This window comes from Sminthopsis crassicaudata, chromosome 2, assembly GCF_048593235.1.
Source record: "Sminthopsis crassicaudata isolate SCR6 chromosome 2, ASM4859323v1, whole genome shotgun sequence".
Classification (NCBI taxonomy): Eukaryota; Metazoa; Chordata; class Mammalia; order Dasyuromorphia; family Dasyuridae; genus Sminthopsis; species Sminthopsis crassicaudata.
The window spans coordinates 280,792,404-280,808,114 of record NC_133618.1 but is presented as its reverse complement, the minus strand read 5'-3'; the positions used below and the strand labels follow the sequence as shown (position 1 = coordinate 280,808,114).

At 35.4% G+C, this 15,711-nt stretch overlaps 1 long non-coding RNA gene across 1 annotated transcript in view; it reads right to left on the bottom strand.

Moving 5' to 3' along the window:
* Positions 1-15,252, bottom strand: part of LOC141553464 (uncharacterized) — a 55,297-nt gene extending 40,045 nt beyond the window's left edge. Inside the window, exons 1-2 of the long non-coding RNA XR_012485461.1 lie at positions 14,673-15,252; positions 9,085-9,203 (exon numbers count right to left, since the gene is read on the bottom strand). This is a non-coding gene — a long non-coding RNA (uncharacterized LOC141553464). The remainder of the gene's footprint in view (positions 1-9,084; positions 9,204-14,672) is intronic.
* Positions 15,253-15,711: the final 459 nt, after the last annotated feature.

Genomic DNA, 15,711 nt, shown 5'->3' with positions numbered 1-15,711 from the left:
CAGAGAATGATAATTTTTGGAATAATAACAACAACAACATAAAAAGAGAAGCATTTATTGAAAACCTTTTGTGTGCAAAGCATTATGAAAAATAATGAAGAATATGCAAATTTTATGTAACACAGAGTACCTACTTTTATAAAGCTCACAATCTGGTAGGAAAATAAGCCGCAAATGCAGATGTCTCCAATATGTAAGGATACATAATTAAATGCATTTGAGAGATTAAAAACAAAGTGTTATAGTAAATTAGGAGAGGGGAGAGATAATTTCTGATGGGGATTTAGGAAAAGCTCTGTGGAAAAAAAGCTTTTTGAACTAGGCCATAAAGAAAGGATAGAAATTGATCAGGAAAAACTCCTAACAATTAGAGCTTTTTAAAGAATAGAATATGAAGATGATGAAATATAGATTTGCTTTCTTCTCTATATAAATGATCAGCGAACAAAGAGGAGTTGATCAGATTACCAAGAAAAGATACCAGAAGAGAAAAAGACTCAGGACAAAATTTTGGGAATTTCCACAATTAGTGAGTGGGATGGGGAGGTTTAACCAATAATAGAGCCTGAAAAGCAAGGGGCCAGATAGGAAGGAGAACCAAGAAAGAACACTACTATGTAAGACAAAGAAATAGAAAGTTATTCAGAAAGATGAGGTGGTTGACATGGTCAGAAACTGACGACTAAAAATAAAACCTTTGCATTGGCAGGTAAGACATCAATAACAACCTTGGAAATTTCAATCTGATGGTGGGACCATAAGCAAGATTATAAAAAGCCTTACAAGTGAGTAGAATATAAGGAAACAGAAGCAGTGAACATAGAGGACCCTTTCTAGGATTGGGCTGTAAAGGAGAAGAAAGATATGGGATGGTAACTTTAACCAGGGTGAAGTGGAAAGTTTTTAAGGATTTGGGAGACCTGGGCTGAAGTTGGATGGACTTTAGATTCCTGGCAAGGTAGGAGGCAATGTCTTCTCCTCACAGGGAGTGAATAAGAGCTGATGTAGGCAAATAAAAGGAAAAAGTTTATTAATACCCACTGTGGAGAGCATAAGGCAGTCATTGAGAGAGGAAGAAAAAAATATCAAGGCACAGCTGAGATTAGAGAACAAAAAATGGTAATGAACTCAGTTTCAATTTCATGATTTCTCTAGCAGTATTTAGCAGCACTTACAGTAAGAGTAACCTTAGGGTGGACATTGATAAGAAACAAATGGTGATAAGGAAGCAAAAAGTAGAGATTAATAATTGCTGAACTGATAAACCATAGGGTTAAGACTGTGATGGGAAAAGAAAATGAGATCACTATAGAAAATGACCTTATCTTTTAAAATTCTTTGTTAACTAGCTCTGAAACACAGCCATCATATTTATTATGTAATCTATTCAGTGTTCTCAACTTTCATCATCATGGAATCACATTCTTCAAGCATTCAGTCTTTCCTAATTTTACATCCTATCACTTTATGATTTTATTACATCTAATAATGTTCTAGCTTTCCCCCGTATGTGCACAGTTTCTCTCAACCATCCACACAGCAACCCATGGACATTCACTGTGCTTTGATCCTGTCACATCACCTCCATTGCCCCTATCCAAAGAATAGGACCTTCTTCCTTTGTATACATGCATGTAATACTTCTTTATTCTCAGGTCAATAACACTGCTAACTCAAGATCACAGTCCTCGACCTCCTTGAAGCTAATCACCCTCTCTGGCTCCTTCAAGTAGAAAGAATTCTAATTGCAAGGTACAAACAGTGCTATGCTTAGCCCCAGCATCAACCCTACAGGTGCCTCCAAACTTAAGCTGGAGCTCAGTCTAAACCTCTTAAGTGAAATGCTGCCTTTGGAAAGGAAAGCCTGCCTTTTGTGTCTTTCATCTATAATTCTAATACAGTATAAAGCCATGGGCCCCAAGGAAAAGTTAGGTTGGAGTTAAGTTCATACACAATTTCCTTGAAATATAACACGGGATTTAAGCATGGATGATATGACTAGTTTATAAATATCACCACTGAGTGCCTTTGTTCACCAAATAATATCATTCAGATCATTATAAACAAATTCAAGGGGTTCTTATGTGAAGAAACACGGTAGGACTTATTGCTGAGTAACACAAAACTGAGGTAGTGCAGCCAATCCTAATGGATTGCAAGAAGGGGCGAGACCAGTGCGTGGCTTTGTGGTATCACTAGGATTTGATTTCCAAATTGAAAATACCCAACATGCTCACAGGCAGAGCCTTAGAATACCCCTATGATCTTGTGACAGTATTACCACGGCAAGACTGCTACTAATACCCTGAATAGTGCTGCTGCCTCTAAACAGGTTGACGGATATCATTTCAAAGCTCATGTGGAATGCAGTCCATCTAAAATTGAAAACAATCCATCTCAGTATTTAAAGGGAAAAAAGAAAGGATAGAAAACAGCTCAAACCCTAAATTTGAGGTTCCTAAAATGAGGGGCTGTAGGAATTCAGGTTTTTCTTTAGGGTACTGAGACTGTTTTGTTTTTGTTGGGTTGTTTTGTTTTTGTTTTGTTTTGAACAAGGTATGTAATAGCAATGACTTAGGGAAAGTAAAGAGGTGATTTGAAATGGGAAGATACTGATTGTCAGAGATCTTTCTCATGGGGAATTCATTCTGGTTGGAATATGTTCTCAAAGAGAGCACAGCAATCTAGAGGGCAAGATAGCTGGTTTCAGCTCCTGCTCTTCCATCATCCTCATCTCCCTTCACCCCCCACCTCTGTTGTCAAAGGGACTGACAAATCCTGTTGACAGCTCCCTTCATCTCAGTTCTAGTTTCAGTTGTAACTGTTGTAAAGAAAAGAAAAAAATACACAGATTTTCAATGGAGACAGACTTAGGAGTCCCCTATAAGCCAAACCAAATCAACATTACAGACCTGTTGGGTCTGTCAATTCTATTTCTGTCAACACTTGTAGCTCTGGTATCTTTCAGGAGTCAAAAGAAATATTGGAATCTTTGCAAATGAGAAAAGAGCAAAACATTTTGAAGGCTGGTTGTTAAGTGTCCATACTTAGAGGTAACTTGCTGTTTCCAAGCTTAACCATACAATTGATTTGGGGAGGGGAGGGTTTAGCAGACCTACTACAGGGGAAAAGGGATCATTTGAAAATGATTCTGGGAATTTTCTTTCACTAGTTCAATAATTTGTAGTTGAAATTCACAGTTTTAGCAGCATGTCTAACATGCAATGCCAAATTTGGTAACACCTATTTAAAGTATATTGTAACATGTGTTTAAGGTACATTGAGCCTTTCAAAGGATAAGTACTATAGAGATGTAATAAATAATAAGAAAATGATTGACAAGGGATAACATTACAGGTTTGTTCTTGTCTTTAAATGTATGCACATGGATCAGCTCTTGGTTTGCTACTCTTGTTTGTGCTTGAGGTGCCCCAGATTTAAAATGTTCAGGAATGTCTGAAGAAAAAAGTCAGCAACAAGGTCAGTCAATTATCATTTATTAAGTGCTTATTATGTGCTAAAGGGTTGGCAAAAAACAAAAAAACATTCCTGACCACAAAGTGCTCACATTCTAATGGCTGTCTAATAAAAACCTTCTTTGTGATAACACTAGATTCCAATGGGATCTCAATTTTGGAATTAAGGATGCTTTTCACCAGCGCTAATTGGTGGATTATGTGAATGATGTGAAAATTAATTGAAATAAATAGATATTCAAACTGAAAAGGAAAGCTGGATTCAACCACATGGCCAAGTTCAAAGTGCTAAACTGAGATTCTCTAAGTTAACACATATGCTGTCCTGTAAGGGAAGTGGGGGAAAGGCCATGTATCATTAATCATTCCTATAGAGTGATGGTTGATTCAGTGCATAATGATTTTCTGATTATAATGTGATCCAGATATGAATAATTGCCCCCCCAGAGTGAGACATTTCACAGTCCTGGGTTCTGAGGGACTCTCTACTCACCTACCAAAAGAAAACTGATTTTTTAGGCCACACTAGCTCATATTTCTATAGGGATATAAGATTTACCAAAATGAAAGCAATGGTCAGGTTAGCAGATCCAGAGACAATTGACATAGTTTAGGTCAGTATAAGAAGCCTCTAAAGCAGTAAAAATAAAAGGTGGAATTGGAGAGAATATATGCGCCTTCAGTGGGGAAAAAATAAAAATTAAAAAATGCATAAAGGCCTTTTAGTCAGGTGAGCTGGAAAAGAGAGGAATAAGTTTGATACAGGAGCCTAAGTTCTTCTTATTAAGGACAAAATATGGAATTTTTATGCAATTCAAATATAATATATATTTATAACAGGAGCTTCTGACATCTTTTAGTTTCTATACATGGCATAAGGATTTATAGGTTTATATTTATTGGTATCAGTGCAATTGTTTACTTTGCATTCTTATTACTTATATCATTTTACTGTTTTTTTAATTAACTCAGTGTGATGATAATCAAGGGGCACCCTCTCTGTTAAGTATTTCTCATAATTATCAACTCTCCAAAGGCATGACTTATCAAATCATCCTAGGAGTTTTAAACACTGTGGGAGCCTAGATGGTAGACTATAGGATACTTTCAGCCATATTAGAGGTACAATCATAATACCTATATACATTCTACATCTACATATATGCATGTTATCTGTGTGTTGTTAGTCTTTTGTTAAAGTCTCAATCTGAGATTTCATTGGTAAATGAGCTTCCACTAATGCTATCAATCAGGCAGTCAACAATCATTTATTAATTTGCTACTATGTGCCAGTCCCTGTGCTAATTTCATACAAAATGAAGCAAAAGATAGTCCCTGCAGTCATTGTCCTTAAGTCTGCTACTTTGCAACTTAAAATTCTCAGAATTGCCTGTGGCACTGAGAGGTAAAGCCCTTGCCTAGGGTTACACAGGTAATATGTGCCAAAATCAGGACTTTGATAGAATTCTTTCTTACCCAGAGTAGTCTATATACCTACTTCTCAGAAGTAGGATAAAATGAGATAATATTTGTAAAGCTCTAGTACATAATAGGTACAAAAAGAGAAATCCATTTCTAAATATGATTACTGTATGAATTAACTTTGCTTGATTATGCCTATTTGTTCCAAGAGGTTTTTTTCCCCTTTTTTAAATTGAAGGGTGTGATAAAGAGAAGAAGGGTTAGAAATATTGATGCCAAAGGAAAAAAAGAACTGGAACATAAAAATACACAAAAAAGAACAGTAGAAATTGCAAAAAGAAGAGATAAACAAGGTAGTTTTGAAAGTAACGTGTAGTATTTATTATTTTAAAAGCAAGGCATATAAAAATGGAGATTCACAGTTTTATGTACAATCCTCTTGTGTTCTGCTGGGTACTTGGACATGCTTAGTCTATTGTTGTTTTTAATATTTTAGTTCAAAAATTTTTTTAATTAAATAAAAATTTGCTTGGGTACCCAGAGCTTGACCTTTTTGCCAATAAATAGTAAGTACTTAAATGTTTCTTGAGTTGAATTTGTGTTATATTGAATTGAAGTAAAATTAATTCTTGGGGTTAGGAAAAATCTTATTGGAACTGTATTAATAATTACAAATAATTATAATTATAATATCAAGCAATTTTCTTTATTTTATTTATGTTATACTTTTATAGTTTCTCATAAAAGCATATGTGTTTTATGCTGAGATACATTTATGTTTTAAGCTAATGTATAATGTCAACTCAATTTTATTCAGATAATTTTTCTACAGTTTCACACCATCATTATGTGAAATAATTTTCACTTTCATTATTCAGTTAAGAGCCTGTCTTAATAATGGGACAGCTTGCTTTTAAAGATGATCATACCTGATGCTCTAAATAACTATTGATCAGAGAAATGCAAATTAAGACAATTCTGAAATACCACTACACCCCTCTCAGATTGGCTAAAATGACAGGAAATGATAATGATGAATGTGGGAGGAGATGTGGGAAAACAGACACTGATACATTGTTGGTAGAGTTGTAAACTGATCCAACTATTCTGGAGAGCAATTTGGAATTAGCCCAAAGAGCCATCAAAATGTGTACATCCTTTGACCCAGCAGTGTTTCTACTGGGCTTATATCCCAAAGAGATCTTAAAGGAGGGAAAGGGATCCACATGTGTAAAAATGTTTGTGGCAGCCCTTTTTGTAGTGGCAAGAAACTGGAAACTGAGTGGATGCCCATCAGTTGGAGAATGGATGAATAAGTTAAGGTATGTGAATGTTATGGAATATTATTGTTCTGTAAGAAATGACCAGCAGGATGATTTCAGAGAGTCTTGAAGAGACTTACATGAACTAATGCTGAGTGCAATGAGCAGGACCAGGAGGTCATTATACATGGCAGCAACAAGATTATACGATGATCAATTCTGATGGACATGACTCTAACAATGACATGACCAAGGCCAGTTCCAATGATCTCGTGATGAAGAGAACCATCTGCACCCAGAGAGAAAACTGCAGGAACTGAGTGTGTATTACAACGTAGCATTTTCACTCTTTGTTGTTGTTATTTATTTGCATTTTTTCTCATTTTTTCCTTTTTGAACTGATTTTTCTTGTGCAGCATGATAATGGGTAAATATGTTGCATATATTGGATTTAACATATATTTTACCATGTTTAACATATATTGGATTACTCGCCATCTAGGGAAGGGGATGAGGGGAAAAGGGGTTATTGGAACGCAAGGTTTTTTTCTTTTTTTTACAAGGATCAATATTTAAAAATTATCCATGCATATGTTTTGAAAATAGAAAGCTTTAATAAAAAAGATGATCATATCTGAAAGATGTCAGTTTCCATCAAATAATGCAAGGTGCATGAAACTCAAAATCATTGATGACTCTAACTCATAAATGTTTGCAGTCCTCAGCTTTGTCTTATTTGTAAACTATCAGTTTTGTTAGTGTTAGTGTTCTACCAATTCCCTCGTCAGAATCTTCCAGTTAACAGGACAAAGTGTCATATGTCTTTGTGGTTTGGATATTTTCTTTTCCCTTTTTTTTTTTTTTTTTTTTTTTTTTTTTTTTTTTTACTGAGGCAATTGGGGTTACCTGACTTGCCCAGGGTCACACAGCCAGGAAGTGTTAAGTGTCTGAAGTCAGATTTGAACTCAGGTATTCTATCCACTGCATGTACTAGCTGCTCCTGAATATTTTAATTGAATGGAGTAGTTCTTCAGGTTTGGCTAATGGAAAGAGCACTAGTCTTAAAATTTGAGACATAGTCCTAAGTCCTGTCTTTGCCATTTAATGAGTCATATGACATTGGGTAAGTCACAACTTTTTCTGGAGTCTCAGGTTCCTCATCTGTAAAATGGGAAGAGTAGCTGCTTTACTTACTACAGAGCTGTTGTAATTGATATTCAATAAATAATGCTGAGAGAGAGACAGAGAGAGAGAGAGAGACAGAGAGAGAGAGAGAGAGAGAGAGACAGAGAGAGAGAGAGACAGAGAGACAGAGAGAGAGAGAGAGAGAGAGAGAGAGAGAGAGAGAGAGAGAGAGAGAGAGAGAGAGAGAGAGAATCATTCTTGATTCTTGAATCATTCTTGAAATAAATAAATCTGTGATATGGGCAAGTCATATAACTTCTCAATGACCTAAGCATTTCTTTGATGGAGGAAATTTCCAACATTAGAGAGTTGCCTAGACAGATGAAATCATAGGCCTGAACAACTAGAAATAAAAATTATCAATAATATTCTAAAATTTTATTCAAAATAATTGAACTCCCCACCCACACATACATAAACAAACACACTTTTTAGCTCTTTTTTTTAAAGTCCTTCCTCTCACTAGAATTTAAGATTGAGGTGAAGTACTGTTTTTTCTTTTTCTTTTTCTTTCTCTTTTTTTTTTTTTTTTTTTTACTGTTTCTAGCACTTATCACTGTACCTGGCACATAATGAGCTTGATAAATTTTTATTTTCTCTCTTCATTATAGGACATAGGGACTTAAAAGAATTTTGAAAGTAAAATTAGTTCATCTTTCCCACTTGCAGCAAAGTCTTCCCCCTTTCCCCAAAGGAACAGTTCATATCAATCTCTTCCTATATTTAACAACCCTCACTCTCTAAAATGCCTTTCTTACATATAACCTGGTGGTAAAGTAGAAAAGGTAGTAGGGCTGGAGTCAGTAAGAGTCCTTTCACCTAAGTTCAGTTTCAGACTGGCTGTTTGACCCTGGGCAAGTCATTTAACCCTGTTTGCCTCAGTTTCCTCATCTGTAAAATGAGCTGGAGAAGAAAATGGCAATTTGCTCCAGTATCTTTGCCAAGAAAACCCCAAATTAAATCATAAAGAGTGGGACCTGATTATTGATGCAGATCTCTTTTGGTTGTTAATTAAGAACCCCAGTCCTCACATAAGCTCAGGAATAAATCCTTTTTATCATGAGCTAAGTAATAACCATTGTAGAGAAATAAAAGTTCCAAGCATATATTAATAGAACAGGGCGAAAATAAGCAGAGAGTCTGCAGGCATGACTTCTTCCCCTCAGTTTACTCACCTCCAAAAGGATAACAAGCCCGTGCTACCTACTTTAGTATTGTTGTGATGCTTCCCTGAGATAATGGGTATGCAAGTGCTTTGCAAAGTTAAAAGCACTACAAGTCCAAGGTATTATTATCATTATTACTAATGCCATGCTTTATTTTGTTGTGTAAACCATCTCATTTACACAGATACACAACCACATCAAATAGATATTTTCATTTCACCACAAATGCCTTTAGTTCATTATAATGCATAGTGTGTCTTAAGACACAGAATGGATAATGCCCTAAATGTTTATCTTTCAATTATTCCACATTGGTAATCCAAAGGTCAGGTTTTTCTTGTGGCATCTCTGAAAATGACCTTAGTGCTGACCCAAATATAACCCACTAATTACCCTCTGTGTACCATCCAGTTACTGATTAGTTGTATTCAGTATTCATTTGAAACTGTGATTCGGCTCTGGAAGTGTGTAATTCCCAGCGGAAAAAAAAATTGCTGTGACCTATACAGTGAGGAAAAAAGAAAACATAGCTACACGTTTCCAAAAGCAGAACAAAGCAACGAAATAACATACCTTTCACAAGGGACTGGGTGTTATCTGAAACCCTATAATCCACATCCCATTCTGTTGCTTCAATAGGTTGGATGATTTCAGGAGGCGGGTCACAGATCTAATCAATTTTGAAACAGCATCTGCAAAAATAGATTACGTTCATCTGAAGGGCAACCCAGTCATGGAGCAACATGGAGGTGAGTAAATAAATACAAGGCAGAAGAACTATGGATTCCATGGGTTGAATCTGGAACACTGGTTTTATTTCCAGTTTTTTATCATTTTCTCATCTTTGAAGTTATCTTTTGAGTGTCAAACTGTATTACACTGGCTACTTAGTATAATAAACAGTCTCTTACCTCCTAGAGCCTCCTGTATAATCCAGCTTTCATTTTTTATCATCTCACTGGTACACTTAACTACAAATTCTTTACCAACCTCCTAATTGAATCCAAATCATCAGATAATCAAATCATAGACTTATAGCTAAAAGGTTCCCCAAAAGCCAGCTATTCCAACCCTATCATTTTACAGATATGGAAACTGAGGTCTAGGGAGGTCAAATCACTTGCCAAGGTGATACAAGTAGTAAACTTCATTTGTCTGAATTTCTCTAATGCATCCATTATTAGCATGTTTCCTGCCTAAATATATTTTCCAAGGCTTATAGGATGCAACAGATTCTACCCAATTTTATCAAACTAGATGCATTAATCTGAGCAAATAATTAGCCTTTCTGAGCCTTAATTTCCTCATTTATAAAATAATAAAACTCTTTGATATCATACTAGCATATAGTACTCAAATTAATACCTCTAGCTCTAATTTTCTTTCTCTCCATAATGATACCTTCAAAGTTACCTACAAAGATATCTTTACTTTGTAACTGTTATACCTGTCATTTTCTAGCCCCAACCTCTTCTCCAAACCAGAGAGGTAGCTTCATTCTCCTAATTGCCCAAGCTCAAATACTTTGATACTATCTTTCATGGCCACATCCGTTTAATAACCTTGGTCTAGTCCTTGTTCTTGTTTCTCAAATTTACTCTTCTCCATTTTCACTGTGGTAGACTTGATATGGACTCAAACTATACCATTCCCTGAATTCATACAGTAGTAGTTTATAAAAACAGATATCATTCTATCAATATACTGAGCTCCAGTGAGGAACTTTCTGCCCCAAGAAAAAACAGTACCTTCTTTGAAATGTATATTACAACTTGCCTGAAGTACTAAGGATTTGAGGGATTTGCCCAGAGTAACAACCTGTGCATCTCAGTGGTAGTACTTGAATTCAAATCTTCTTGTCTCTGAAGCTATCTCTCTATCCATTACTGCAGAACTTGTCAAAATGTGGTCCAAAGACCTTTGGGATCTTCAAGACTCTTTCAAGTGGTCCTTGAGGTCATAATAATACTGTCATTATTAAAATACTTTCCCCCTTTCCACTTATATATCTATGTAAAACCAAAATTTTTTCATATACTTCAACCAAAGCAACAAACATATCACAACAGATTGAATACAAAAGCAGATATAAGAATGAATCTATTTCTGAAGAAACCAGAACATTCAAGAAAGGGAACGATGTCACTCTTCTTTTTGGAAAATAGGGATTTTTTAAAAATTAAAAATGATATTTGCCTAGCATGTAATTGGTATATTATTTCAATGAATTAATAAATATATTAAAATGTTATCAGTTTTCAATTCTAATAAGTGGGATATACCTATATCCCACATAAACAAAAATTCTTTGATGGTCCTGAGAAGAAAAAGTTTTAAAGAGTCACTACCTCACCTATCAGACCAATATAACAACAAAGAAAAATGTTTGATGTTGGGAGAGGATGTGGGAAAACTGGAACATTAATGCATTGTTGGTGAAGTTGTGAGCTGATTCTATCATTCTGCAGAGCAATTTGGAACTATGTCCAAAGGGCTTATAAAGCTGATCTAGTAATACCACTGCTACATCTATATCCCAAAGAAATCCCCCAAAAAATTAAAAAAAAACTCATTTGTACAAAACTATTTATAGCAACTCTTTTTGTGGTGGCTAAGAATTGGAAATCAAAGGGATGCTCCTCAAATGGGAATGGCTAACTGAACTGTAGTAATATCTTATGAGAAATGACAAGGAAGATGATTCCAGAAAAATCTGGAAAGACTTAAGTGAACTGATGCATATTAAAGTGAACAGAACCAGGAGAATGTTGTAACAGCAATATTGTTTGATGAAGAATTGTAAATGACTTAGCTATTCTCAGCAATACAATGATTCAAGACAATCCCAAAGGACAAATGATGAAGCATACCATCTGCATCTAGAGAAAGAACTGATATTTTTGGATACACACTGAAGCTTGCTGTTTTTCACTTTCTTTTTTTCTTTTATTCATGTCTTCTGGTAAAAATGACTAATAGGGAAATGTTTTACATAATTGCACATGTATAACCTATGTTTGATTCTTTATTGCCTCTGGGAGGAGGAGAAGAGGGCAGGAGGGAGGGAAATATGGAATTTGGAATTCAAATCTTTAAATAAAAATGTTGGAAAAATTGAGAAAAAAAATTAATTACTACACTATGCCAAGCTGCTTTTCAATAGCATATTTAACACTGACAGGTAGAGTAGGTATTATTATTATTCCATTTTACATTTTAAAAATTCAGAACTCATAAACAAACCTAAGACTTCTATTCTAAGATCACCTCAATAGTTTTTCTATAACACTATGTTTCAATATGTTAAAAACTTTTTTTTTTGTCTCCAACTTTCTACCTACCAAACCATCCTATAAACCATAGTTAGGATATTACTCAGTTATCATATTTATTATGGCATTCAGCTTTTCAAGAAGCTACTATGGGTTTTTTTTGGGGGGAATCAATAAAAAAAAACAATTTTAAATAATACTGGGAATTGATTTTAACATAGACAGAGGCAGGTAATAGAACAAGAAATGAACTATCTATATGTGAATAAAGCTAATGGTCTGTTCAGGGACACATATATGACTATGACTAGACCTTTACTAGAACCCTGATCTTCTGGCTCCAAATCCATCATCTTTTCCATTGTATCATATCTTTGATATGTCTCTACCATTCTTAAAACCTTAAATTACTTCCTGTTAACTTAAGAATAAAAGTCAATATTTTAAGTCTGTCAAGACCGTCTGTAAGACCTTTAATGGAGGCTACTGCTCCACACAAACCTGTTAGTTCAGCCTTGCTTATATATTAATTGATGGAGAAATCTGTCATTCATGTTAATGTCTCTGAGCCTTTAACCATTCTCCCCTGCCTTAAATGCCCTCACTATCACTTTATACTTATTTAACACCCTAATCAGCTATAAAGACCAATAGATGCCAAAAAAAAAAAATAATCCAAGATCACAGGGATAATAAATAGCAGAGGATTCAAATTAAAATGCTATATCTAAAAATGGAGAAAAAAATCTTTCATTACACTATACTCAATGCTTCAACCTGTGAAGAGGGAGTGACTCCTGAACAAAGCTCTCTTCCTTTTCCTATGCTTTTTCATAATCTTTTTTTTTTAATTGGGACTATGAGTTCATTGATGCATAGAATTCCCAATGAGGAAATTCTAACTATGGAGATATACTTTTTTTGCATTTTATGGGTTTAGAGTACTTCCAGTGTCACTAAGAGAATAAATGAGCTGCCCAAGTTACACAACCAATATGTGTCTGAGTCTTTTTTTGAATCTCAGACAGTTCTCTATCAATTGTCAGCTATGTTGCCTCATCATATTATTATTTGCATTAAATTACAATCAAGTATGAATATATAACATAGGAAACCAATATCTATTTCTCACAGAACAGCCCTGTGAGGTACAAAATTGCCCAACATATAATAAAAAACACTGAGGCAGAGCTCTTGAGTCAAAAATATTTATTAAAGGAGCCATGGACCCTTCTAATGAAATGGACCTCTGATCTTCCTCAAACTCTGAGAATAATCCCTTCCTCTATGGCTTTAGTTTTAGTGCTTGATACCCAAATAATACAGAAGAGGCAATGCCATTGTTAGAGAGATCTTGACCTTGATCTCCCAGGAAAGTCTACACAATACATAAAATCTCACTGGATGATAAACTGATGAGCACACCTTGACAGACCTATCTTGACCTTTCAGTTGGTCCTATCAAGCCAGTGAACAGACCTATGAGCTAGGCTGATAAACAGATGTCAAACGGCCAATGGGCCATGCATGCCACAGGCCAGCAAATATGCCCACTTATCAATCCAGTGCTCATGACCATCTGGGCAGTAGAGGAATGATGGGGGACAAAGGGACCACAAAAAAAGCAAGGGAACTTTCTACATCATTGAGTCACCTCCACTACACTGAGCTGGCAGAGGGTGGAGGTCCTCTAGTTAGCTTCTTACAACTAAGAAAGTGAACTTAAGATCCACTGTTCATAGTTCCCAGGTCTAATATACAAAACTTATAATCACTAACCCTATGGAATTATATCAAACCAAATACAACTGATTGGAAATAAAATGGGGGTCCAATTAATCATCTATCATATCCTATTTAATACATTCTCATGCCTGCTCCTATATATAAAGTGACAAATTTCAGTCATTATTTATTGTTCACTAGATAAGCTCATTCCTTCCATCAGCTGTCCCATCAAACGGTATCATGGTCTATCCCTAACCTATCAGACCTGGAGAGCTATATCACTTTAAGTTCAGATGATCCTTCCTTCTATTATTACTGTCAGTTTTCACAACTGAGCTGTCCCTCACAATGCCTTTTCAACCTAGGTTCATCTGTGCAAGAGGCAATCTGCTCATTCCAATATATTCCATTTAAGCCAGTAGTATCCTACAATGTTCCCATAGGACTTAGAATATTCCAATATTTACCATTTACTAAACTTTTATGCATTTATCTCCCTAGGTGGGTCATAAACTTTAGAAGACAGGCCCTTTCCCTTATAATACTTTGAATGTCCCATACCATCTATCAAAATTCCTTTTATATCATCATAAATATTCATTCATGATTATTCTGAGAAGATAGCTTCACATAATACATACTGATCTGCCCTTGAAAAGCAATGGGTTTGAATCCTATCTTACATGCTTACTAACAATGTGATCAAAAGCAAATAACTCTTCTAAAAAAGGGGTAATAATATTTGATCTAACTACCTGACATAGTTATTTTGAATATGGCAACAGGAACCCAATCCACCACACACACACACACACACACACACAAAAGATACTTCAAATTCAAGGTAGTTTGTGCATCGGTGATCCATGTGAAACCATAGTTAATAAACCTACCCCACCATGTGTTTATTCTACTAGATACCCAGAGGACATGGTTAATTCAAATCAAAGGCATTTCAAGGAACAACAAAGTAAGAAAAATAGTAAAAGAATAGCTGGTCTTCTCTCTTCTTCCCCCTCTTCCCTCAATAAACCTGGAATGTATACTTTTATAAACAAACACCATCTACGGGTAAAATGAAAATACATAATCATCATGCATGGAATATACATGTAGAGAATACACAAAGCCAGAGTGCACTACTAGAAAAACGACTCATACCTCTGGACAGTTCAGGACTCCTAGAATCTCTTGTGGATGTCATTTTGATGCTCTTTTCTAAATCCATACCTCCCTAGGTATCACATTTCTATTTTCTTCTACTCTTTATCCCTCTCTGAGAGGGTTAGGCTCCACTTGAAGTTCTCAAAGTTCTCTCTCTTTCCCACAATAGGAAGAGAGAACTTTACCATCTTTCTTTTAGCTTGGATCCCAGAGGTTAAGCTTCAGTTTTTTGCTTTGTTTTTTTTTCCCCCCCAAAGAAAGGCAGAGCTTTCACATGCCCAATTATTGGACTAATGAAAAGCAGCTTTCTCTCTATAAAAAGCTACTTAAGTTGTAGCCTCCAAAGAGTAAGATTTTTTGGAACCTAAAATGGTCACTCAGATAGATAAAGCCAATAGGGATTTGTTTTATCTTTTGAACTGCTTTCCTTCTTTTTTGGCAGGATCCTCATTCTTGTCCCAAGCCACTATTTGACTGAAGATTGGAAGGTTTTATAACTCCTATTTAGCTTTTTATACAGCTTCTAAGTCCCCCAACACCATTTCTGGGACTATGCTTTTAAAAAACAACTAAGGAACTGTTTTGAAGCTGAACTGAGAAGCCCACTTATCTCCCAAGAGCCTCTTATGATTGGTATGCAAATGAGAACAAGAAAAAAACAAAGCTAAGAGGCAAGGTCATTATCCTCTACCCTTCTGGCAAACATCCCTGCTTTTTACATGCAAATGTGTCCAGCAACAAATCTCTTGAGCTTTTAACTAAGGGAAAGTACTTGGAAAACCTTAAAGCAAAATATATAGATGTGAGTTCTTGTTTGTTTGGTTTTTTGAAGACCAGATTATGTAAGGATTTTATTTATTTATTTTTATTGTTCAATTGGAAGATGGAAGGAAAAGGAATGAACATTTATTAAGTGCATACTATTTGCTTTATCCACTATCATGAATGCCCCCTCCACTTTTCATGATTTGGAAGCAATGTGATAAATTTTAGTCTAGTGTTAGTGTTTCATTTAACTGTTATTGGATTCTACCTT